The 25649-nt window shown below is 34.3% G+C and overlaps 1 pseudogene across 1 annotated transcript; it reads left to right on the forward strand.

Annotated features, from left to right (window-relative positions):
* The first annotated feature begins 14254 nt into the window (after positions 1–14254).
* On the forward strand, positions 14255–24527 carry LOC104591304 (uncharacterized; annotated as a pseudogene). The gene is made up of 10 exons (XR_016077310.1): positions 14255–14560; positions 15240–15404; positions 15516–15897; positions 16031–16119; positions 17241–17425; positions 17497–17522; positions 17691–17892; positions 21687–21945; positions 22069–22648; positions 24148–24527. The product of XR_016077310.1 is annotated as an uncharacterized LOC104591304 (transcript).
* The last annotated feature ends 1122 nt before the right edge of the window (positions 24528–25649 follow it).

Raw genomic sequence — 25649 nt, forward strand, 5'->3', positions numbered from 1 at the left:
GTTTCCATAAAATTTATAAAAAATTTTATATTTTTAATTTTTATTCTTTAATCTATGATATAATAAAAATTACTTATTTAACAAGAGGAAATGCAATTAGAATATATCGTTTGATATTGGATTTTAATATTGCGGTCAAATCAATTTATTATGATTACAAAATTGCAAAACTTGCATCCAAAATAAGTTCCTTGTGGACAAGCTCTAGTTAGTTCAGAATAGGTTTGGGGAATGAACTGGAAAGCAGGAGACAAAAGAGTTGAATGAAGTAGAAGGGACCATTCCATCTTATTACGTCTTAAACAATGATACGAGAATTACAGTCCTAGAGGCTCATAGGCCAAGCTGTAAATAGTTTGTGTTTTGTGGCAGGACAATGTAATGTAAGGAAATCTATTTTGTTGCTAAATAGGTTGCAAACCCAGTGAATGACATTTTCTTAATAATAAACAAGGTTCAAAATATCAATATAGGATACACTGGTAGGGCGTATTAACCTGTATTGGTATTGTTTTTTGTTTTTTATTTTTTCGAATCTGGTCTAGAATAGGTTTGGGGAATGAACTGGAAAGCAGGAGACAAAAGAGCTGAATGAAGTAGAAAAGACCACTCCACTTTGTTACGTCTTAAACAATGTTACGAGAATTACAGCCTGGAAGGCTCACAGGCCAAGCTATAAATAGTTTGTGTTTAGTGGCAGGACAATGTAATGTACGGAAGTCTATTTTGTTGCTAAATAGGTTGCAAAGCCAGTGAATGACATTTTCTTAACAAGAAACAAGGTTCAAAATATCGATACAGGATACACTGGTAGGGCATATAACCTGTATTGGTACTGTTTTTTTGTTTTTTATTTTTTCGAATCTGGTCCAGAGGGGCCGGTCTATCCCCTGAAACACTCGCTGACCCGAAACATCCCTTATAGGGGAGTATCGGGAAGGTTCCGATACGATACATATCGGTCGATACTTGATGATATTTTGAACCTTCATAGTAAATCGTTTGTATTTTCAATGTATATCTTGAAAATTTTTTATGGGAAGGAATGGGTTTGGGTTGTAGTGAATTTGATATATGAAGGCTTGTGCTCTATATGAGGGCTCAGTGATCATGAATTCAGTATTTTTGTGATTAACTCGTTTGCCACAATGACAAATTTAGTATGAAATCTAAGAGGATCAGCAATCGGCATAAAACACCAATTCTACAGTTTTGGTAGCCAAAGATCAGAAAACACAAACTTTGCTGGTCGATTGGCATAAATAAGGTAAAATATAAAAAAGATATAAATAGTTTTATGTATTACAGACATTAAGAATCGGTTGTCTATGCAAAATATGCATAGGCTCATAAGTCCATTATCCGTTATACCCAAGATGGTGTTTTCAAAATGTTTATCGATGAACCCACTATTACAAATTAATATTTTTAAGGCATCACAAAGTCAATTTATTTATGAACACAGTTGTGGAAGTATTAATGCATTATATTATTGTTTTTGTCTACGGCTCTGGACACTAAGGTCTCATAATGTATTTTAACAACTGTAAAAGTGCATGTTCGTTGCACGTGACAGTGTATATACCGTCGTTCAACTTAAAGACATAACTTCAAATGTTCTTATAGTTTCTTTCAAAGTTTTCAACATGTTGTTGAACCATAGAGTTGGATTTATTGGTTTGTCAATTGGATACATTTTTTTAGTATATTTTAACCTAAACCAGTTTATTGCAAAAAGAAAAAAAAAACCATTGACTTGGTTAAGAACCAAATGAGGTCCTTACCGGTAGAACACTAACCTATTTAACCAAGAAAATGGGCAATGATTAATACATTAATTTGTTATTTTTTTTGTATTTTAGCTATTTCTATTTTTACCAACAATAATTCTCATTTTTTCAAATATATTTTTATTTAATATGAAGAATATATAGTATTAGTACATGTTCAAATGTTTCCATAAAATTTATAAAAAATTTTATATTTTTAAATTTTATTATTTAATCTATGATATAATAAAAATTACTTATTTAACAAGAGGAAATGCAATTACAATATATTGTTTGATATTGGATTTTAATATTGCGGTCAAATCAATTTATTATGATTACAAGATTGCAAAACTTGCATCCAAAATAAGTTCCTTGTGGACAAGCTCTAGTTAGTTCAGAATAGGTTTGGGGAATGAATTGGAAAGCAGGAGACAAAAGAGCTGAATGAAGTAGAAGAGACCACTCCATCTTGTTACGTCTTGAACAATGTTACGAGAATTATGGTCCTAGAGGCTCATAGGCCAAGCTGTAAATAGTTTTGTTTAGTGGCAGGACAATGAAATGTAAGGAAGTTTATTTTGTTGCTACATAGGTTGGAAAGCCAGTGAATGACATTTTCTTAACAGTAAATAAGGTTCAAAATATCGATACAGGATACACTGGTAGGGCGTATCAACCTGTATTGGTACTGTTTTTTTGTTTTTTATTTTTTTGAATCTGGTCCAGAGGGGCCGGTCTACCCCCTGAAACACTCGCTGACCCGAAACATCCCTTATAGGGGAGTATCGGGAAGGTTCCGATACGATACATATCGGTCGATACTTGATGATATTTTGAACCTTGATAGTAAATCGTTTGTATTTTCAATGTATATTTTGAAAATATTTTATGGGAAGGAATGGGTTTGAGTTGTAGTGAATTTGATATATGAAGGCTTGTGCTCAATATGAGGGCTCAGTGATCATGAATTCAGTACTTTTGTGATTAACTCTCTTGCCATATTGACAAATTTAGTATGAAATCTAAGAGGATCAGCGATCGGCATAAAACACCAATTCTACAGTTTTGGTAGCCAAAGCTCAGAAAACACAAACTTTGCCTGTCGATTGGCATAAATAAGGTAAAATATAAAAAAGATATAAATAGTTTTATGTATTACAGACATTAAGAATCGGTTGTCTATGCAAAATATGCATCGGCTCATAAGCCCATTATCCGTTATACCCAAGATGGTGTTTTCAAAATGTTTATCGATGAACCCACTATTACAAATTATTATTTTTAAGGCATCCAAAAGTAAATTTATTTATGAATATAGTTGTGGAAGTATTAAGGTATTATATTACAGTTTTGTCTACGGCTCCGGACACTAAGGTCTCATAATGTATTTTTACAACTGTAAAAGTGCACGTTCGTTGCACGTGACAGTGTATATACCGTCGTTCAACTTAAAGACATAACTTCAAATGTTCTTATAGTTTCTATCAAAGTTTTCAACATGTTGTTGAACCATAGAGTTGGATTTATTGGTTTGTCAATTGGATACATTTTTTTAGTATATTTTAACCTAAACCAGTTTATTGCAAAAAGAAAAAAAAACCATTGACTTGGTTAAGAACCAAATGAGGTCCTTACCAGTAGAACCAGTAACCTATTTAACCAAGAAAATGGGCAATGGTTAATACATTAATTTGTTATTTTTTTTTGTATTTTAGCTATTTCTATTTTTACCAACAATAATTCTCATTTTTTCAAATATATTTTTATTTAATATGAAGAATATATAATATTAGTACATGTTCAAATGTTTCCATAAAATTTATAAAAAATTTTATATTTTTATTTTTTATTATTTAATTTATGATATAATAAAAATTACTTATTTGACAAGAGGAAATGCAATTACAATATATTGTTTGATATTGGATTTTAATATTTGGGTCAAATCAATTTATTAGATTGATTAGCTGACTACCCAATTCAAGATTGTAGGTTTATTTACCACTAAACCACTTGCCTACGGTGGCCTAGCTAATTAAATCATGGAACCATTTGACATAGTTAGCGGAGTCATGTGTTAGACATTAATGATTTATTTTTTCCTAATTTTTATCTCATTTCCATCATTAATGAAAATAATTCTCATTTATCACACTTTTTATATGATGAATATATAATATCATAGAATGTTCTCAAATTTATCTATATTTTCTATAATTCTGTGTATTTTATTATTTAATTATAGCATCATGTGTTGATCCATATGTTATGGACAATTGAACCACTAATCCACCACTTAGATGGAAAAAACCAGTTTGCTTTTTTGGTTGATTTTAAATCTTGTATTACATTTTCATCATTAATAAAAATAATTCTTATTTTCATATTTATTTTTGTTTAATATTTTGAATATATAACATTAGAATTGTATCAAAAAGCTTTATACAAAGCTAATATTTTTATTTGAGTTTCTATATTTTTTTTAATATTTATTTCTTAGTTATGACATCATAGATTGACCCATTTGACCTAGAAGATTAGATTCTTAACCTACCATCTAGATATGAAATTGGTTTCATTTTCAGACAGGTTTTAAATTTTGCATTTAATTTATATCACTAATAAAAGAATTATTATTGATCATACTTATTTTTTATTTATATGATTAATATATAATTTTATAGATGTGCTCAAAATATTTTCATATTTTTTGTATTATTCTATTTTAAAAATTTTATTTTTAATTATACATCATGAGTTAACCCATTTGATCTGAAAGGTTGAACCACTAATCTACCCCCTAGAGAGGAAAATTGTTTCATTTCCCATTGGTTTTAAGTTATATATTTTGTGCCCATCATTAATAAAATTATGTCTATTTTAGCATACTTATTTTTTTAATATGACAAATATTTAATAAAAGAAATGTGTCCAATTTTTTCAATTTTTTTTATTTTTTATATTTTTATATTTCTGAATTTTTATTATTTATTTATGACATCATGGAATTATCCATTTGACTCAAATGGTTGAACTAACTTACTCACCACCTAGATGAAAAAATATGATTTCATTTCTATGTTAATTTTAAAAATATAAAATTTCACTATATTAATAACTATTGTGTATTGATTTATTAGTGGAATTTAATGATGAGAAACAAAAGCATAAATGTTGGATTGAATGAGAGAGAGAAGAGAATGTGATTTATTTAATGACTTAAATGTGAGACTTGATGAGAGGTAAAAATTGAATGCACTAAATAGTATTATTTTAGTTGCATTTTCAACTTAATATTTTGAATATATAACATTAGAACTGTATCAAAATGCTTTATACAAAGCTTGTTTTTTTCTTTGAGATTCTAAATATTTTTTAATATTTATTACTTAGTTATGACATCATAGATTGACCCATTTTCCCTAGAAGATTAGATTCTTAACCTATCGTCTAGATATGAAATTGGTTTCATTTTCAGATAGGTTTTAAAATTTGCATTTAATTTATATCACTAATAAAATAATTACTATTCATCATACTTATTTTTTGTTTATATGATTAAGATATAATATTATAGATGTAGGGGTGAGCATTCAGTTTATTCGATTAAAAACCGAAGCGAATAAATTGAAAATTTTTAAAACCAAATTAAAAAATAAAGACCAAATAATAGAAAAGCCAAAAATTTTTATTTGGCTTTTAGTTATTTCAATTAAAACCAAATTTTAATAATGTATATACTATATTATATACATTGTAACATATATATATATAATATTATGAAAGCAAATTTCATTATATTATATATTAATATATAAGTAATATTATATATTATATATTTTATATATATATATATATATATATATATATATATATATATTGCATATGATATATAGAAGTTCAGTTTATTTGGTTAACCAAATTTCTAATTCTAAAAACCGAATTAACCAAAACCCTGAAAAAAGTAAACCAAAATTATCAATTCAGTTTTAACTGAATTATGCTCACCCCTATTATAGATGTGCCCAAAATTGTTCTGTATTTTTTGTATTATTCTATTTTAATTTTTTTATTTTTAATGATACATCATAAGTTAACCCATTTGACCTAAAAGGTTGAACCACTAACCCACCCCTAGATAGGAAAATTGTTTCATTTCCCATTAGTTTTAAGATGTATATTCAGTATTATTCTATTTTAAAAATTTTATTTTTAATTATACATCATGGGTTAACCCATTTGACTTGAAAGGTTGAACCACTAACCCACCCCCTAGATAGGAAAATTGTTTCATTTTCCATCGTTTTTAAGTTGTATATTCAGTGTCAATCATTAATAAAATTATGCCTATCCTATCATACTTATTTTTTTAATATGACAAATATATAATAATGTAATTGTGTCCAATTTTTTTCAAAATTTCTTTATTTTCTATATATTTTTTATTTTTTGTATTTCTAAATTTTTATTATTTATTTATGACATGGAATTATCCATTTGACTAAAATGGTTGAACTACTTACCTACCATCTAGATGGAAAAATATGATTTCATTTCTAGGTTTATTTTAAAAATATCAAATTTCATTGTATTAATAATTATTGTGTATAGATTTATTAGTAGAATTTAATAGTGAGAAATAAAAGTATTAATGTTGAATTCATTGAAAGATGATGTGATTTATTTAATGACTTAAATGTGAGACTTAATGAGAGGTAATTAAATGTATTTAATAGTATTATTTTAATTACATTTTCTGCCCTTACAATGGAAATGAACCAAATTCAAGAAAAGTGGTATTTTAGTAGAGAAAAATTCTAGAAGCCAATACCTCCTTATTCACACTTTTATAGGTAATATAGATATAGATTTGATCTCAAAATGGTAATTGTTGATTACAACTATTGTGGTGTGATTCTCACTTTGAGTATTCGAATCCCTGTGCGATTTGCAAGAAAATGGAATTACAGTACTAGTCCCACAGAATTACAACCTAGGAAACCATTTGTAGGGCTCAAACTGTTCAAGAAAAAAGACAAACAAATAAAACAAGAGAAGAAAGAATAGAGGACACAAAGACGACAAAGAGATTTATGTGTTTCGACTTATAGCCTAAGTCAATAGTCGTTAGAGGAGAAGAAATCTAGTATCGAATAGTAGAGATTACAGTCATAGTGTAAACCTTTTAGGGAACCCTATCTCCCAATACATATAAAGCTTCCTATTTCAATGTGTCTTACATGCGTTTGTGCTTTCTCTTTTTTCTTGAAACTCAAGATACAAGATTGCATTTTTGCTCTCATAATAAAGAGGGATAAATTCAAAAATAGGGGTCTTTAGTAAAAAAAACATCTAGAGTTTAGACATCATTCACACTTTTAATAGTAGTATAGATATTGATATAGATAGAAATAAATTTTAGAATAGGAAAATGGTTAACTCACCTATGGGAAGGAATTTATCAAGAAAAATGTGTTCAAAGGGATTTAAGAGTCCATACAATAGTAAAACGTTTGTATATCTAGTGGGAATCCAAATTCTCTAGCAGGTGAGAACTATAAGGAAATGAATGGGAGAAGAGAACCAATATTACTAATATAATATGCATGTTAAGTTGATAAAGACCAACAAGTAGGGAGGATCACAAACAAATGATAAGGGCGATTGCCCGGGCCTGGCTCGACCACATTCTAGGCGTATGTCTTTAAATATAAAAAGTATTGAATATTTATAATATTTTATATTAAATGATATAGTATATATTTAAAATTTATATTATACATTATATAATAAAACTTATATATAAATACCATATGTGTGTGTTTAGTGAAGGGATGGGAGATCCATCATATGGATGGCCGAACCATGCAGGGTGGCTGGGCGAAATTTCAAAAATTTCTTTCTCCCATTCGGGAATCCTATTTCCTAATTTAGAAAAACTGCATTTTTCAAGGTTCGTTCTTGAAACAAACCAGACCAAATCTGAAACCAAGATTAGAGAGAGGAATACCTAATACAGAATCCACGCAAAAAGCTCCTCCCAACGTAAGTATCCACGCCTAAAGAGAGTACCAAATCCTTACTCCACTAAAGATGACACAGTTTAGGGTGAGGCATGATCAACAAGTGGATTCTTCAGCAAGAATTGTCTAGGGATGTAAGCACAACTTCAAGATTGTTTCTTCCACCAAGAAACAATATCAAGATCCAATCTTGATCACTCAAAGAGGTGGAGATCAAATAGGGTAGGGCTGCAAGAACAGAGAAAGAGAGAGAGAGAGAACTGGATGTAGAAAAGTCAGCTAAACTGTGTATATAATTCTAGTTCGCCCTCCTCCTTTATATATACCTTAAAGAGTTAATCTCCTAATCCGATTAGGAGTTTCTTGATCCAAATCTTTATTTGGACATAGATTCTTTAAGTGATAAGGCTTATCCCTTATCTTATCTACAGATTAGGATAAGTTTCTCCTAATCCAATTAGAAGTTTCTTAATCCAAATCTTTATTTGGATTTTGGCTCTTTAAGTGGATAAGAATTATCTTCTTATTCTTATCTGTTGATCCATACCCAGATTCGCCCCTATTTAATTAATCCAATTAACCCAGTTTAAAATGGGCTTTAGGCCCATTAAGCTTTCAAGTTCACTTCCTTTTAATGCTGGCTAGCTTGGCTCTCTTTGTATGGCGTGGGACTTTATCATTGATCTCCACATAAGCCACATGGGTTCAGCCTAGCCTCTGTTACAAGGTCTGGCCGAATTCACTACTGAATACAATGAACCCCTAAATCCATCAGTATGGGCTCTTAATGGGCCCAACATTTACACTAAATGGTCATTGGGTCCAGCCATCTTATGAAGGCCCAAGGACTGTGGGCAGATGTGAGATTAGCCCATCAGGTTTATTATCCTTAAATGGTCTTACACTTAACATCTCAGCCCATAATGATCAAACACTGCCCGACAAGAGATGACCTCTCCCTCGGCTGCAAGGTATAATGTTGCACTCTCTACTCACATGGATCCCGGGAATTAAAGCGTTTTTGCAAACATTTTGTGAAACCATAATATATATGTATATATCTATATAAATATATTTTGCAAAAACAAATCTCAACAATTTGAAATCAACTGCCGGCAGTTTAGGTTTCCATCAGAGAGAGTGCATTTCTCGATCATTCACTTTGTCCGACAAAGGGAATGATCCTGTCACTATGATCACCCACTCAGGTGAATTTTCGGACTACCCCAACATACCAAGGTTTGACCCCCTTTAAGGATCTTACTGATTGGTATATCAAAGACAGCCCAATCCAACATTATAGTTTAGTCTGATTCAGGGTTTCAAGCAAATCCGCATTGTATGTGCCTCATGTCTCACCTTAACAGCTAAGACAAGCCACTCCAACCCACTTGGCAGCACATCAGTGTCAGCCTTGGCATGATAAATCTCCCTAGATCTATTCAACGGCTGTAAAGATTCTAAACTAACACAAGTCTCATAAGTATCCAATTTAAGGATATTACACAGAAACACACAAAAATAACACGAATCAAATATGTACTTTATTCATTTACAATAAATGTCATAATGTACATCAAGCTGATTTGAGCTAAGGGCATATACTGTCTAACATTTAGGGTATTATATATAAAAATTTATGTATAAATAATACCTAACTTTATCATGGAATAGTACCATATTATATATCATTGTTCAAATGTGTTTATCAAAAGGGATGCCCAAATGTATTAATTTAATAAATGATAAGTTTACTGTGTTGTAGTCAAGAGTTTTTAGAGAAGAATTAGTCAATAGACAATACGGCTTTAATTTTCTGAATTGATTATCACTATCGTTAGTCTTTACGCTCTATCCTTGGCTTTCTGTAATCAAGTTCAAGAGTCAACACTCTAACATTCAACCACGGTCAAGAGCAAGCATGCTGATAGAAAGGAGGAGCAGGACAAGATTTTCAGGAGTCAGGTCAACACATACTACACGGCACGACTAGATGCAATGACCTGACCTCGGCATTATCAAGATCAAAGAAAACAAAAGGGCATTCATACTTTGATTTGTAACAGCCAAGAATTAATGGCTTCCTCTTTTGTATCTCAACTTGTAGTTACTGCACTGCTGCTGCTCTTGATATCATTAGCATCAACAGCAGTAGCAGGAGGATCAGCAGAAGAAGTGAAGGCTTTTCTCAACTGGAAATCCAGTTTCATCAATCATGCACCTGTCTGTTCTTGGTTCCTGGGTTTTTAACCACTGCAACTGTACTGGCATAAGTTGCAACCCAGCAGGAAGCATCATAGAGATAAACCTACAGAATTCCTATCTGAAAGGTGAGCTTCATACTCTGGACTTCTCCTCTTTGCCCAACCTTGTTCATTTCAATCTCACTGGCATCACCCCTGCTCACATCTCTAATTTTTCCAAACTCACCCACCTTGACTTATCTTGGAACCACTTTTCTGGTTTTCTACCTCTTTCGCTAACTATTCTCAGTTAATCAGTCAAGCTTCACATTTCTTATAATGGTTTGACAGGTGAAATATATCCTCGTTTGTTTACAAACTGGACCAAACCCACCTCCCTTCAACTCCATATATAATAATCATCTCACAGGGAGCATTCCTCCAACTCTAGGTGATTTGAACAACTTAATGGGAGATTCTTTTCCATGCCTTCACAGGTAGGGAGTCTCAGAAATCTAGTCCAGCTGGACCTGAGCCATAATTTGCTCACTGATTCAATTCCTTCGAGTCTTGGTAATTTGAACAACCTCACTACTCTATACCTGTAATCGAATCGAATCAGTGGCTCTATACCTTCAGAGATGTATGGGAAATCTTAAAAACCTAGTTGAATTGGACATGCATGGGCAGTAACGAACTAACTGGTTTAGTTCCTTCTGCTCTATCTCGTTTGAGCAACTTGGTCACTCTATACCTGTCTTCTAATCAAATCAGTGGTTCGATACCCCCAGAGATAAGAAATTTAGAAAATATACTTCATCTGGACTTGGCAACAACAGGCTAACTGGTTCGATACCCTCGTCACTGGCTTATCTGAGTAATCTGATCCACTTGTACTTGTACTCAAACCAAATCACTGGTTCAATTCCAAAATATTTAGCAACTGGATTACCGGCTCTGGTGAACCTAGGGTTAGAGAAAAACCACCTTTCAAGCCAGATACCAACCGAAATCGGAGGACTCCTGAACTGGACCAATTCCTCAGAAGCTTGGGGCCTTCTCCAAGCTCTTGTATTTGAACATGAGCAATAATCATTTTAGTGGAACCATTAATTCCATTTCAGATGGGTGACCTGCAGCTATCTCTACAATCTGCTCTAGACCCAAGTGAGAACTCACTGACTGGACAAATACCACAGAGCTTATTAGGGAGGGAGGTTGAATCTCTCCCACAATAAGCTTACAGGCTCCATTCCTTCCTCTCTGATGAGCAATATGACCAAATTGTCATCTGTTCAGTACATGAAGAAGGGAAGCTTATTTGGTGTACAGAACAATCAACAATGAAATGGAAGCAATGGAATTGGGTTGGATTAAGAAGTGAATGCCATCAGACATCAGAGGGCTGGCAAATGCTTTATCATACTTGCACCATGATTACTACACTCCACCAGCAGTAATTAATTCATAGGGATATATAACAATTGTTGAGGTGGGATATATTCCAGAATTCTGAAGCCACCTGATTCATCAAATTGGACTAGACTTGCTGAAACATATGGATATATATATTGCACTTGCACCAGGTATGTGATTAATTTGGCATGTAGATATTAACGGTAGATATGGTAGGTACTAAACAGAATTAAGACTTTGTTTGGTTTGAAGGATAAGGTAGACAAAGGAAGTTGTATAGATTTCCCTTCCTTTCCCTACCCTTTGGCTTCAAACCAAACATAGCCCAAAGGTTGTAAAGTGAGTGAATCTCAAACGGCCATTTCCAAACTTGAACTGATTATTCAAATTCGATTCTATATCTCACAGATTCTTAGAAAGGTCCACGAATTTGTATTTCACTAAATATTCAAATTTGACAAATTAATTTGAATATCCAAATCTTAAATTGTTTTTTACCTTTATACCCTCTAATGAATATAAAGGAATACATCTAATATAGTTAGTTATATTAGAGCAAATCAGAGTGGTTTTATATGTGTGTGTTTGTGCGTTTTGAAACCAGTGTATATTAATGTGTAATTGGTTTGGACATTTATCGAATTGAATAAGGCTATATTCAAATTCAATTCGTTGAATTAAATGGTATGGGTTCCATATCTGAATTCCACCTATAACTAGGGGTGTTAATTGGACTAGATTTGGTCCAATTCGATCAAGTCCAATGTGAGTCTATTATAAATGGACCAGGTCCAATTCAATCCAATGAATGTTTTGGACCAATTTGGACTGGTCCAATTCAATGTCTAGACCGTCTAATATGTTCAAATTCATTTTGATTTATATTGGTTTCAATCCAAATCCAGTCCATTGACACATATAATTTTATCTTATATTAATGGATTAGATATTGGCTTAATCCAACCCAATCCAATATAAATTTGTTACGGACGGACCAGGTCAGGTCCAATCCAATGTAATATATGTTTTGGACCAAATTGGTCCAATCCAATATGTCTTGTTGGTCCGTCCAATCCGTTCAAATTAATTTTGGAATGGACGGGGTGGGTCCAATCCAAAACCGGTCCATTAACACCTTAACTTATAACCATGTTTGATTCAATTATGTTGAATCTCAAATACTACATTACATTAATTAGATTTTTACATCCCTTTTAACCCTAAACAGAATGGAATGGTAAAACAGGATTTATGTATCTGCCCCATAAAATTGGGTAAGATGATGATGTAATTTCAAGAAGATTATTAATTAATTTTACTTACACACGATAATAGCTCTTGTTGATAAATAATGATGATAATGATAAAGAGTTAATTTGAATCCAAATATTCATATGAACCTAGCGTATTAGATCCACGTCTATTGCCTCTTGATCCCTTAGAATTACATCGTCAAGTTCATGGGGTTGCCAAAGGATCAATGTGTTCTCTGTAATGACTAATGAGAATGGCACTATCATGTTGACATCCCAATCCACAATTTCGCCCAACCATGCAAAGAGTGTCTTATGAACTATTATTGTCTCATCAGAAACCGTTTCATTCCCTCGATGATGCAATTTCACTGCAATAACTGTCGGATCTACGCTCTTGTAATCCCTACGGTACTGGAAAAATGTGTATCTATAGCTTAGAGTTGCTCAAATTTAAATTATTAATAAGGCCCATTTGAAAAGAGTACAAATATTAATATGTACACTACAAAATAATGCAAAATATAAGGTTTTGCACTTTCTATATTTGTATCTATATTTGTATTCCTTCCAAATTGGTCTGCCTTCTTCAGCCCATAACACTTGAATCAAGCCATCATGGTTAGCCGTTGGCCTGTGATAAACGTATGCACAAGAGTTAATGGTTCGGTCAGGTTGGCCCATGTGTACTTGGGTAGCTGGGAACATCTCCCAAAATAGTTCAATCAAAGTGGAGATGATCCTAATACATGGTTGGGATATGTTGTGAGGCATTTGTAGAGGCATCCTATACCGGGCGCTGATGTGAATTCTTCACCCTGGCAGAATAACCCTATGAGTCTGAGGTGACATGAATTTACTAGATTGCCCTCGAGGACACATGGCGATTTCTCATTGGTGCAAATAATTCTGCCGCATCAAAATCATCTATAATTGAATCGAATATGAGTTCGCTCCTCTCTTATGACTTGAGCAATTTGAAACAATCAAAAACCAATTCCAGCTAAAATAGAGAAGGAATACAGAACCCAACCTGACTCACCCCATATACTGATATACACAAACATTTCAATGCTGCAGTGCCAACAAGTTTTAGGTTTAGCATGGGTTCACCTCAACTATGGATGCAACTTGTGCGTGTCCAACCCAAACCCGACTCTGACCCAGCCCAAGTTTTTACATGAGTTGGTTCTGAATTTTTGGGTTGTGTGCTGGGTCTAGGCCAGAAAATTTGAAGCTGACCTAAACTGGGTTGGGCTTATCTTGAAGCCTTGGATAGTTTGAGTTCGACCTGAGCCTAGCCCAATCCAACCCGAGTTCACCTGAAAAAATATATAGACATTGGCATTATATTGATAAAAATACTTTTTTTTATGTATACACAGATACATGTATAAAGTATGATTTTTACATTTGTAAATAAAATTTGTACATATTTATATTTTCAATCAACTCTACTTTTAAATTGAGTTATAATGCCCGATAAAAGATAATTATATAAAAATATATACATAAAATTCTTTTAAACCCGATCAACCCACCCAAGCCTGAATAAATAAATCCAACCCAACCAACCTGAAGTCCTGAACATGAGCCTAACCCAACGGCCTACACCGGCTTCCATCTACAACTACGAGCCCACGACGCATCTCTCGCTCGGTCACTACGCTCTAAAACTGCTCAGTCAGTTAAAAAGTGCCAAAGTGGTCTCTCTCTCTCTCGATCCCTCAAAGCGCAGAGCTTGGAGCTTCAGTGGTCGGCAAATGGCGAAAGGCGATGATGCAATAAGAAGGAAGAAGAACAAAGTTATTAGAAAGAGGATGCAAAAGGACTCTTCAGTAGTCTCAGCTCGTGTGGCTGCTATAATCGCTGCCAAACAATGCCGTAAGTCTGGCAAACGTCGCATCTGCGAGGTATTCTCAGTCGGAATGTTTTTCGTCGGAATTTCGTTTCTTGGGTCTCATCGACTTGGGTTCTAACTGGATTTTTGATGGGTTTCCAATAAAGGTTTGATCGATGACACACGCACACAGAGCGATGCTTATATGTCCCAAAGATCACTATTGGAAAGGAAGATACTGTTTTCATCAAGACTCTTGTTATAAATTATCCAATAGCAGAAGAAATACAGGATTGATTAATATTGAAATTCGAATGTTTTTTATGGACTGCATTATAGAAAGAAAATTTTCGGTTGTTTTTTGTTGTTAGAGTGTAAACCACAACTACATGCAAAGAGGCAGAGGAACATGCAATGACATCGCATGAATTCTTATCACATTAAATGCCAACTTCACTCGTTACATTGGCAATTTCTCACCTTTTAACATTCTCGCGTATAGCTTAACATAAACATTCACCAAGAATGGCATCAAGTTTTGAACTCCTGGGTTCACTCAATACGTTCATTGCTATTAGAAGTTATGGTCTCTTCGAGTAATTGCCTAGAATTGATTTTCTGTTTGTGTGTGTCTCTTCTTTTTGCATACTTCTTTTCAATCCTTGGCAATAATAGTGATTGCCTGGTTGGTGAATTATTTGAATTTGTCTTGATTACAATACTAAGATTACCCATGGATTTTGACTTTTTAGGGGATGCGTTTTACCCTTCCTACACTTGAGGATCCCTTCAATAGACATGGAAGTGCGGCTATCAACATAAAAAAAAATCCAAGAGGTTTAATCCTCTCCAGACAGATGCCGGGACATCTCCTAGTCCTACTAAGAAATATGGAATGCCTAAGAAGGATATTTCTGTGAGGAATCCTGGGAGAGTACAAAAGCAAGAAGGCCAGAAGGAGATGGTTGGTGACCAGAATAACGAACAAAGTACATTGATCATATCTAATTCTATTAAGAGGCAAGTAGTTTAGTGTAGGAAAAGAAAAAAGGCAGCTGCTTGAGAAAGGTGGAAAAGTTTGTGGTCGAGGGCTCCATGGAAACTCAGAATATCCACCAAAGTTTCTTATTTTGTGTTTGAATTCTATACAGAATGCATTGTTGCATGATGGTGTCTTCAACAGGGATATTGGCAGACCTTTAATGTTCAACATGTGGGGAGCTGAGCTCTGGAAATTTTATTCAACTGGATCAGATATACTGGAGACAACTGGCACTTGTTCAACTGAGCAGATTGCATGGGTGGTTTCTACTGCTGCAGATGCTATTGCAAGAAAAGAGGAAAGAAGGTCTATCCATTATGAGCCCCTTCTTTTTATTCCTTGTGTCATCACAAGAGAACGCAATGAAGGTATGCAGTTGTTCTTTCCCATCTTGTAAGTTCTAACAAAATTAGATTCAACATGCTGCTTGCTTATTGTTAGGTTGCATTAATCCTAGTATCGGAAAGTATGACTGCATGCATTGACTTTCAATTTTCTCAGGTAAGGTCAATCTGTAAACCTCTCAAAGCTCTTGGGATACACACTGTGAGTCTACATCCTGGTGCATCTTTAGAGCACCAAATTCATGGGTGAGTATAAGATTTGACTAACCATTTTGTATGGGAATTCTTCTTAATAAAAATGATAAATTATATTGGAAAAGAGGGCTTAGCCTGTGAACAGCAGCACAATAGTTGCAAGATGTGATCTGTATACAGTATAGTATAAACACTCAAGAACTGTGCAGACAAAAAGATAAGGAAAAAATAATCATGTATCTCCTTTCAATTTCTACAGAGAATGCGAGATCTGTGAGACCTGTGCTACACATTGTTTAGTGAAGGAGTTTAAACAAGCCAGAAAACTTCCTTGTGGGAAATTATTTGGTGCCCAAGAAGAGTTCAAGTATTCTTTGATCCTTCTCTCATCAAAGAAGTTCCAACCACAAATACCTTGCAGCTTTCTTAATATAAGGTCATCCTTTTAAGCATATTTGAAAATCTGGAAGGCTAAAATTAATTGGGTAAACTTGCTATGCTAGGTGGATACAGGGCTGATATGCTAGGTGGATACCGAGGAAATGAACATGCAGTCAATCCATAGGCCTCTACTAGGAAGATCTCTAATTACAGGAATATTGAGGTAGAAAGAGATTCCAAAGTTGTAATGGTCTGGCCCATTTAAAACAACTCAGGCCCTTGGATCCATTTGTAAGCAAATAAGAGAAATAATGAACTTGAAAAGGAAACTGGGTGTAACATTAATTGGATGTTTATATCAGCCAATAGTATGGCTGATGTTGGTTAGACAAGGAATAAACAGGGACCAACTGTTTTTGGGGGGTAACTTTCCAAGGTGATAGAAGTGTAGCATTTGCTAGCCTATATGGGGTGCTTGGCACACTTCTATGCATATTTATTGTACATCATTCTTTCATATTGATTAATAAATTCTTTAATTTTACTGATCATTAAAAAGAAAAAGAAAAAAGAACCCATGGATTCCTCTATTTGACATATGAATTGATTTCCCATAAGGTTACTTCACATGACACAAGTAGGTGGGTTGTCTAGGTGCCTTCCCTACTTGACCCCCCAAGAAAAGATCCTTTTTCCCTATATTCATGTTGGATTTTCTTCTTTTTGTCTTCTTCTCTTTCTATTCTTTTTTTTTTTTTTTTTCCTTTTTGAAAAACTGTTGTCTTCAACAGGTTAAAGAGTTGTGAACCTGGTCTCACAAGCAAGGGTTATTTTGTAGGGTATGCATCACCCAACTTGTTACTATGCTTTCATAAGTTAACCTTGAAGTTAATGTTTGAAAATTTAAGCTTTTGTAGAACTTGGGCCTACATAATTCCAAACTTCAAGTTAATAATACAATCCTCTAATCAACTGAGCTAATGTGGTCTTATTTCTTTTAGAATTTAGATTTGCATATTATTACATGTTATTTCTTTCACCTTTTAGCGCAAGTAGTGCCTCCCTTTGTTCAGGTGCATGCCTTGCACCTCAGGTTCTGGAAACCCCTTCTGCTTTTCAGTTTTAAAATACTGGTTGTGGCACATATATTTAGATATAATCTGTGAATAATAGTTGCTTTTTGGCTGCTACTTATGATCCTCATTATTTTCTCATAATTCATTTCTTTCTCACTTATCCAGGTTATTGATGGATTGGAAACTTTTGTTAATGCTGGTGTTCTGGACAAGTTAAAATCAATTAGGCAATCTGCTTCTGGAGATCCTCAGACAATTATTTTTAATGATTCATTTGGACATGTCTTTACTTCAGTGGTGCAAAATCTTCTAATGGAACATATCTCTAGGTTATGCCTAAGTGATTCTGCGACTAGTCAAAGTGCATGTATTACTTGAAAAATCTGGCAAGATGGAGCTGATTATGGATGGAAGGTTAGGATCATGACATCCGTCGGTTCAGGATACATGACCCTGGACCATTCAACAGCCTGAAGGAGCACCAATATAGTGGGTTTGCTGAAGCTAAATAATATATTTCACTTATACAAGTTCCCCAAATCTTCCTTCTTATTTATAGCTGCATAAGGAGTTTGTACGTTGGGAACTTCCTAGAAAGTAGGTAACCACCTTGACTTCAAAACCTGCCACTTATCCTCCACTTATCTCTCCCTTTTCCCCTCTGTACACTTTCTTTATTAATTTAATAAACCAGTTTCTGTTATTCATAAAAAAAAAATGTACTAGGAAAAACAAATGGGTTCTGTTAGTCATTTACTGTACTAAAGAAAATCCACTGTCCATCCCCTTGTATTCTCAGACACCTCTGCATGTGTGTGGGATAATTCTTTGAAGTTTCACAGTGTGGTGCTTTGCACTGTTTCAAGTCCTTAGCAAATTCTTTTATAAGCAACTGGACGACTTTAAGGTACTAGTTTGGGTGGCATGTGCAAGGGGAAAGAGAGGAAGAGAGAGGCGGATAAAGCAAAATAAATGGATCAGATTTTTCACATGGTGGTCTGGATATGAAGTCAAGTACCACCATTATATAGTAAAGATATATATATATATATATATATTGAATAGGGGTTTTACAGGGCTCCACTCACAGCCCATTAGATGGACACCTCTTCTAGCCTTCCAAGGTGGTACGTCCTACTCTTACCCTTATAGTAAGATGTATGCGGAAGGTGCCCCAATCAGGAGTATATTGTTTTTCACAATAGTTAGCAAATTCATGTATAATATGCATTATTTGCATGTTGCTATATTCTTAAAAATGTTCTAAACCATGATTTTTCAAAGATATGAAAAAATACATTAATGAATATTAATTTTGAAAAAAGTATAATACAAAAGTATGTTTAGATTTTGAGAAATAAAGGTCCAAAATTTTGGGTTAAGTATATACTAGTGGAGGGGGCCCTGCGTTGCAGGGGCTCACTCATAAGTTATCAGGCTCGAGCTCAATTCGAATTAAAGACTTGAGCTCGGCTCAAGTCAAAAGCTCGAAAGTTCGAGCTCGGTTACCTTTGATTGTAGGTCTCTCTCGAGCAACCGAGGTGCCGAGCCGAGGTCTCCCTCAATTGTCGAGGTGCCAAATCGAGGTCACCCTCAACTGCTGAAGTGTCGAGTTGAGGTTTCCCTAGCAGGCGAGGTGTTGAGCTAAGGCCTCCCATAGTTGACAAGGTGCCGAGTTGAGGTCTCCCTCAATTGTCAAGGTGTTGAGCCGAGATCTCCCTCAGTGACTGAGGTGCCGAGCTGAGGTCTCCCTCAGTGGTCGAGGTGTCATCTAGCTCGAGCTCGATTCGAATTAGAGACTTAAGCTTGAGCTTGGCATGGCTCGAACTCGACTACCTTTGATTGTAGGTCCCCTAGCAGCCGAGATGCTGAGTTGAGGTCTCCCTCAGTTGGAGAGAGAGTGGCATTCTTGTAATTTGAAAGAAAAAAAGCAAAAGAGAGAGAGAGAGTTGGTAGGAGAGAGTGGCATTCTTGTAATTTCTATGAAGAAAAGGCAAAAAATACTGTTAGATTCCATTTCCCTCATCCTCAAGCCTTCTTACGTACACATTTCAGCTTAATATATATATATATATTAAAATAAAAATCTACTTATATTTTTACATATGCATATATTTAATATATAATGGATAGGGGTGTCAATTTGACTGGATTTGGTCCAATCCAATGAATATTTTGGACCATTTTGGACCGGTCCAGTTCAATATCTGGACCGTTCAATCTGTTCAAATTCATGTTAATTTAGATTGGTTCCAACTCAAACCTGGTCCATTGACACCTGTGTTTTTATCTTCTATCAGTGGACCAGATATTGGCTCAATCCAACCCAATATTGTCTTATTGGTCCATCCAATTCGTCCAAATTGATTTTGATTTAGAAGGAGTCCAACCCAAAACCGGTCCATTGACACCCTTAATTATGCACATACTTAGATGTAAAGTATGCATAATTTTTTACTTTGAACTTTTAAATAAAAACATATTGAACATGAATACGTATTTGATTGATCTTTTACTTTTTTATATTTATTTGACCTATTTTTACCATACTTTATGTTATTAATTTTGAATTATACACAAAAGTTTCCTTTATGTTGTATCATATTTATACCATACAATGCTGAATATAGATTCTAGCAATGAGATATTGGAAGAAAGTCAAAGATAAAGAAAGAAGAGTAGATATGGTATCAGATGCAAGGACATGGCTAGATATCCTGAATCATGCTATGTTCTATTGTTATCAAGCTCCCACAATCATGAATATGATATCAGGTTCAAAATTTGAGATAGTAGAAGAAAAGGTTGAGAATTACTAGAGAAGTAGTGAGAGATACCCTGAACCAAGCTCCCACAATCACATTTTACTGACAAAACTTCTATTTATCAATTTCAGCTCTTCTAATTACAATAGACTCACTGCATGTGTCAATCTTCCTTTACAGGCTCCAAATCAAGCTAAAAACTGACCCTGTAGCTAAATGAACCAAAAGCAGCTTTAAGAGAGGCATGCCGAAATTTTATAAATATTAGATCCCCATCACTGACTGCTACCCATCAGTAAAATGGTCATGGGTAGTATCAGATACAAAAATTATACTAAAAATTGAAGTATCCAACACAATACAGCACCCTTGTACGGGTATCCTGGTATCATACCGTGTAAAAGCTCCTGGCTTTGTTGTCTGGGTAGGAATGAGAAGAAATTTATCTTTTAGAAAGACTAAATCTCTGTCACTGGCACCCAATCAGTAAAATGGCCATGACTTCATTGGATTCAAAAGATCTTGGTCTTGTTTGATAGATAACTGACAAAACCTATCTTCTGTCTATAAAAAAACAATTATCTTGATCATGTAAAAGCTCATAGTTTTGCCATCAGGGTATGAGTGGGAAGAAACTTGCTTTCTTTCTCCATGATCTATTTCCTATTTATCATGTTTGCATCACACTTGTGCACTTGCCAAAGTATTAAAATTATGAATTTGCATGAGTAGTTATGGAGAAGTAAGCATAATCTTCAGTAGTTCAGTGTCTTCTTATCATAGATAACTAGAAATATTGATAGCTTGCTTACACCTTGAGTTTTTTTTTTTTTTTTCTCTCTTCATATGTTAATAAAAGTACTATACTTTGTGCTTGCTTTTTATTTTAACATTTTTTTCATTCTTTAAAAAGGCCATTATCAAAATTTGGTCCCAGCTATCTGGATACATACCTAACATTAAACTAGCACTATGCTAATGACTTTTTACAGGGAATTCAAGTTCTTGAACAAGCATGTGGTAACCAACCATATCTCCAGCTGTGTAAAGTGCTATTTGTAGTGAAGACACATAATAAATCTCAGGCATTGCTTGCTACCCTTAGAGCAAAGGGTTACTTCATATCAAATGAAACATCTTGTGACAATTCACCAACAGATAGCAGGTAACTAGCAAAGGTTACTGTCTTATTCGGATCACAAATATTCACAGTTTCATTTCTCCAGTTTATTTTGTGCCTTACTGTCTGATTGTCGATAAGATAAAAAGGGGGAAATGTCAAATGTGAAAGCATAAATCAATTCTCACATTCTTTGTTTGGATTTATCAGAAAGTATAAAATGCATAGTGCTCTTCATACATGAAACTCATTTTTCATTTACTTCCAATTTTGCAGGGAGAGGAGTTCCAGTGGTGTCTGTTTCTGTTAAAGAACATGTTGAAATAATGGATATTGGTGAATTTTAAGTGGTCGTAATTATTGATTTCTTGCCGTCCATTGATGAATACATTGATATTCTCACAAGGATGTTACGTCATACGGTCAATGGTGTATTGCACAGCTTTTTCTACCTAGAAGATCCACAACTAGTTAAGCCATTGGTTGAGATACTTGAACAGTGTGATCAGACAGTGCCTAAGGCCCCAAGAAATCTGTATGACTCTAAATCCACGTTGGATCAATGAAATATATTTTTCCTTTATACTACTGCTTCCCATTATTTTCTGACTTCTTTCTAATGAATTTGATTTTGTTATACCTTGTTATTGCTTTACAGCTCTTGTAAGTCAACCGAGAAGAGACTATCATGTACACTATGTTGAGAATATCTAGAAAAAATTGAATGAGATGGCCTCTACTTGAGACAGCATAATTCTTTATGACGCATGATTGTAGGGGTTGAAACATGGTTGAGGACAGAAAATGCAGACTGAATATTTGTAGATTGGTTGTTTAGTGCCCCTTACCAACTACACAAATCCAAAATTTAAACATAAACTTCCAAGTTTTCAGCTTTGGAGCCACTTGATTTGCAGCCTGGTGATTGAATCCAGTGAAAACTGAAAAGTTGGCACTTTCCATTTGGATACTGTGGTGTGGTGTCCAAGGCCTGCATCCTCTTCCTAACTGAGTGGAGGGCAAAAAATGGGCTAGGTGCCATGGCTTCTTGGGCTTCAAACGTGGTCCAATGATATTGGTACCATTATAACTTGAAGATGGAATGGTGTCATGGGGTGATAGGCCTAACATCTGCTTCCATTATGGTTGTGGCATCATTGCTGCACTGCAAGCCTGCAACAGCACTATCATTGGACCCTTCTTATTAAGGAACAAGGACAGTCCTGCAACCATGAGATGTGAGTCAATATCCCTTTATCACGCTCCCATTGTTGTACAATTGTGGGAGGGCTCCCCGATAAATGGGCCCAGAGCTGTTAACTAACTAATTGCCCATTATTCTTTTAGGTTGGATTTGCAGACTTATCTCACTATTAGTCAAATAGTCACATCCGGGCTCTCTGTTACTGTCAAATACCAGAGAAATCCTAACAAACCTTTTTTACTCATGACCAGCCCAAACCCTACAACCATGGATGTGAGTCAATATCCCTTTTTCACGCTCCCATTGGTGTACAATTGTGTGAGGGCTCCCAGATAAATGGGCCCAGAGTTCAGTAACTAATTGCCCATTATTCTTTTTTAAGGTTGGATTTGCAGATTTTTCTCACTATTCGTCACGTCTGGGTTCTCTGTTACTGTCAAATACCACAGAAATCCTAACAAACCTTTTACTCATGACCAACCCAAACCCATTATCCTTTAAAGTTAGATTTGCAGACATCTCAAGATTTTTCATGTCTGGGTTATCTGTTACCGTCAAATGCAGAGTCAATCCTAACAAACCTATTACTCATGACCAGCCCAAACTTTATAACTTACAGATTTCTGGTGGATATGACTGGGAAAGGGTAGGGTTTTGCTTTTCCCATGTGCAGTTTTGGCTCCTATGTACAGTCCACCAACCAGACTGGGTCCCAATCCACCATGACATAGCCTATTGACAGTATAATACTAGAGAAGAAGCTACCGTTATTCCAAAGAAATATAAGCTTGTTTACAGCTGAAGCACCTCCCTTGCTGCAAAGGATGGCTACACTCTGGCAGTCCCAACTGCCTCTTACTCGAAACTTTCCTTCACTGGATGATTAACTCCTTTTCTCTCCCTGCCCCAATCCCTATTTTTAGACTTCAAGGATCAGTTTGGGATGCTTACTCATTTGTATTTGCATTCTTCCCAAACTGAGCCCTGGGATAAATTACAAAACTTTACTACTGTTGTAAACACAAAATTACAGTTAATCTTCAGTTACGCTTGTATTTTTATAAAAACTAGGGCTGCGAGTGCATCAGATTTGAATTAGATATGCCCAGATCCAAATTTGAGCAATTGCTATTCAGGTTCAAATGAACCAGAAATCACCTCGTTATTGTATATCATGAATAAAATGACTTGAGAATAACTTGTACAAGACTAAGCTGTTGACTCTATTAAACAGACTAAATCTAAACCAACTTTACTGATAATACCTATTGGGGTGGATCAATATTCAATCCAATTATAAACGGATCAAATTCAGATCATCTAACCCTACATAAGCCCATACAATTTGAAGCTTGTAGAGATGGGATTTGCCCGTTTGGAAAGTGACTGTAAATCTAAGAATGTCCAACTGATAAGGGATTCTCCTTTGTTTGTTCATGTCGGCACCATATTTACTTTACATTATTTCCTAGGAATAAGCTGCCCCATCAATTTATCTGACATGGGTCAAAAATGTTCTTGTTTGCCTTGCAGCAGAGAGCTAATGGGTGGCAGATTGCCATGGGAAGGAAGGTAATGTGATGGAACACGTAAAACCCAAATTGGCTGCTACATATTATGAGGAGCACAAAGAAAGGATCAAAGGGGAAATTTTTTCTATACTGGGCAAAAGAAAAAGTAAAGAAGAAAAGAACTTGTCTGTTTTGTCTAAACAGAAATCTGGGGCTCAACTTACCTGAAATGTGGAATTTGGTAAACAATGAGCCTGGAACAATGTTGGATCATCTCCACAAAAACAAAACTGATTGGAGATCTGGGTAAAACCTAAAGAGATTGATTAGACCCATCTTTACAATTGCGTGCATCAACCATCGTAGTAACCATCACTTCAGAGATCTTTGTAAAGGTGACAATGTTTGTTTCAATCAATGACAGTTATGGCTTTTAGGTTATTTAACTCTTTTATGACTCTTCATCAACTCAACATCATTGTTTAACTATAGGGTAACGGTCAAACCCTCATCATAAAATTAAAATACTACGTAGGCACAGTTTTGGCACCTCACAAGACATCATATTATGTAGTCTCCTAGGCTGAGATTCTATGGATCAGTAGTGTCATAAGTTGAATCATCACTGTCGGTGTTCATTTTTGTTATAGCCCACCTGGACTGCATAACAGCTGAAGGACAAGTCAACAGGGATCCACATCTCCCAAGTCCCATCCTTCTCATAAACCACTATTTGATTGAAACAAAGGTTCAAAATATCAATTTCATGTACATGTTAGTAAGCTTGAAAACGGATACATTGTGATACTCTTTCGATATATATGGGTACAGTTGAAAGATATGGATATTCTTTGATGCATCCGATAAATTCCCACAAATACATTAATGATATCAGATTTAAGGTTGAAATAACCTAAATGCATAAGAAATACATGTTTTAACAGTTTATATGAAAAAAATGCATTATATCCAAATATAAAGGGACATAGATGTATCATACAGCTTTACTGATAATGTATGATGCATCAATCAAGAGTCTAAGACACATATTCAATAAATCTTTATAAATTACTACATTCATAAATAAAGTCATTAATATTTTATTATTTATTTAAGTTAAAATTGAAGAAATATATAATTAATCTAAAAATATATCAGACTCATGAGAATATAAAAGATTTAAAACAGAAATCATATGTAACTATTATATTTTAATTACTAAACCAATTTTTTCTATTTTATTATTTTGTCTTTGTATAATAATAAAAGAACTATTCAACTTAATCTTGAATTATTAAATGTTTTTGTAAATAATGTCTGTTATTTCTTAAATATAAACATGTTATTATTTATTGTAAATTAAAATATTAATAAATAATTTACAAAAATATATAATCTTAATTTTAAAAAAATATATATCAAATCCATTAGAAATTCTAGGATACATATCATACGCAAATTCATAAATTTTAATTACTAAGTTAAATGTTCTATTTTTATTTTTGAAAATTGCCAAAAAATAAA

Source organism: Nelumbo nucifera, chromosome 6, assembly GCF_055504915.1.
Source record: "Nelumbo nucifera cultivar China Antique chromosome 6, China Antique-T2T, whole genome shotgun sequence".
Classification (NCBI taxonomy): domain Eukaryota; kingdom Viridiplantae; phylum Streptophyta; class Magnoliopsida; order Proteales; family Nelumbonaceae; genus Nelumbo; species Nelumbo nucifera.